The sequence below is a fragment of the Schistocerca nitens genome, unplaced genomic scaffold, assembly GCF_023898315.1.
Source record: "Schistocerca nitens isolate TAMUIC-IGC-003100 unplaced genomic scaffold, iqSchNite1.1 HiC_scaffold_241, whole genome shotgun sequence".
Taxonomy (NCBI): domain Eukaryota; kingdom Metazoa; phylum Arthropoda; class Insecta; order Orthoptera; family Acrididae; genus Schistocerca; species Schistocerca nitens.
Window position 1 is genome coordinate 15001 of NW_026045782.1, and position 2500 is coordinate 17500.

Below are 2500 nucleotides of genomic sequence, written 5' to 3' on the forward strand. Positions count from 1 at the left end.
AACGTGGGTACGATCTAAGGAACCATAACTGATTTAATGAGCCATTCGCGGTTTCACCTTAATGCGGCTTGTACTGAGACATGCATGGCTTAATCTTTGAGACAAGCATATGACTACTGGCAGGATCAACCAGGGAGCTGCGTCAACTAGAGCTGAGCAGCCGGCCGCCCGGGAGTGTGTCCCGGGGGCCCGCGCGAACACGCAAGCGTCCGCTCAATTATTCTGCAAACAGGAGGAGGCTGGGCTCCCCTGCACGATACACCTCGAAACCCTCTCAGGTCCCGGCGGCGCGCAGCGCCGTCCTAAGTACTTGGTCGGGTTCGAGAGAGGCGCAATCGCCCGGAGATAGGCGAGTAGACGCTTTCAGTGCGACCACCCGTGCCCCCAACTGAGCTTGCCGCTGCCGACAGAGGCCCGGGAGCGTGCTGTCGTGGTGTTGCCGGCGGGAGACAACACGCGGCCACAAACAGTGACCGGGCAGCTCCAACGCCAGCGCCACAGAGGGGCAGAGCCCCACTTGGGTGCCAAAGCGAACTCTCCCAGCACAGCGCACGCGCCAACACATCCGCACAGCTGCGATACAAACCACCTGCGAGAACCGCGGGGGCGACCGAGCAGCAGACGGCGTCGCGGCGCCGAGTGCCGGGCGGCGGCGCATCCTCAACGCACACAGTCCTCAATCGGACCAGCACACTGCAGATGTCCACCGCGCTTCGCACCGGGCCCGGGAGGACCCACTTTGGCCGCACGGCGCCGCGCGCTGGGTGCGCCGGCACGCAGATGCGCCGCCTGCCGCGTCCGTCAGCCGGCGCGCCTGCCACTGGGCGCCCCCACCAGCCGGCTGCCGCGCGTGCGCCCACGCAGCGCGCGGCCAGCACGCCGGGCGCCCCCCCCTCACCGGCCGGGGACGGTCCCACCCAGCCACCGCCGCGTATCGCTTCATACCCACATGCCCACTCACGTTCGTGGGTATGACGGGTGTCGCTGAAGCAACCGGTTAATACCTGTACCGATCGTCGATATCAACGATTCACCTCCAGCGCGAACAACCGCGCAACAACGGATTTCCAGTTCATTTGCGTAACTTGGGCAGCAAACGTAGACATCCATCTACATTTGCGACTTCTACGAGTCTTGCATGCCTGGATGTTGTGTGTCACGACGCACTCCATCAGCATACATACACGCTGCGACGTGTGCACGAAAGAACACGTGGAAGGTGGCCAGCGTACGTATACGAATGCCATTGCACAGCTGCGAAGCGCATTCAACACGCGAACTCCTGACCGACGAGCTAGAGGTGACAGGAGGGGAGGGGGGGGCGGGGGCGATATACGTCCTATTGCAGTACACAATACAGTGGATAGCGGGACCATGTGGAAAGTAAGCAACACTCGCAAGATGTGAGGGTACGCACCGTAAAATGAATCAATACGCAGAACACCACAGTGTGCGCGAAGTGAACTATGTTGAGATGGTTGCAATTAGGCAACGCTACACGAATTCCTAGAGTCATATAACTAACAATTACAGGGCAGGTTAGGGCGCAACGTAGGTTAGGTTAGGGCGCAACGTAGGTTAGGTTAGGGCGCAACGTAGGTTAGGTTAGGGCGCAACGTGGGTTAGGTTAAGGCGCAACTTGGGTTAGGTTAAGGCGCAACTTGGGTTAGGTTAAGGCGCAACTTGGGTTAGGTTAAGGCGCAACTTGGGTTAGGTTAAGGCGCAACTTGGGTTAGGTTAAGGCGCAACTTGGGTTAGGTTAGGGCGCAACTTGGGTTAGGTTAGGGCGCAACTTGGGTTAGGTTAGGGCGCAACTTGGGTTAGGTTAGGGCGCAACTTGGGTTAGGTTAGGGCGCAACTTGGGTTAGGTTAGGGCGCAACTTGGGTTAGGTTAGGGCGCAACTTGGGTTAGGTTAGGGCGCAACTTGGGTTAGGTTAAGGCGCAACATAGGTTAGGTTAAGGCGCAACATAGGTTAGGTTAAGGCGCAACATAGGTTAGGTTAAGGCGCAACATAGGTTAGGTTAAGGCGCAACATAGGTTAGGTTAAGGCGCAACATAGGTTAGGTTAAGGCGCAACATAGGTTAGGTTAAGGCGCAACATAGGTTAGGTTAAGGCGCAACATAGGTTAGGTTATGGCGCAACATAGGTTAGGTTATGGCGCAACATAGGTTAGGTTAAGGCGCAACATAGGTTAGGTTAAGGCGCAACATAGGTTAGGTTAAGGCGCAACATAGGTTAGGTTAAGGCGCAACATAGGTTAGGTTAAGGCGCAACATAGGTTAGGTTAAGGTGCAACATAGGTTAGGTTAAGGTGCAACATAGGTTAGGTTAAGGTGCAACATAGGTTAGGTTAAGGTGCAACATAGGTTAGGTTAAGGTGCAACATAGGTTAGGTTAAGGTGCAACATAGGTTAGGTTAAGGGATGGTGTATGAGGGGGGAGGGGACGAGGTTCGTTCATAGTGATGATGGTAAGTGGACGCCTGAGGCACCCTGAG

General features: G+C 56.4%; 1 non-coding gene across 1 annotated transcript in view; it reads right to left on the reverse strand.

Moving 5' to 3' along the window:
- The window catches only part of LOC126222654 (small subunit ribosomal RNA), a 1909-nt gene extending 1773 nt beyond the window's left edge, over positions 1 to 136 (reverse strand). The window contains exon 1 of the ribosomal RNA XR_007543458.1: positions 1 to 136. This exon is cut by the window's left edge and continues 1773 nt beyond it. This is a non-coding gene — a ribosomal RNA (small subunit ribosomal RNA).
- Positions 137 to 2500: the final 2364 nt, after the last annotated feature.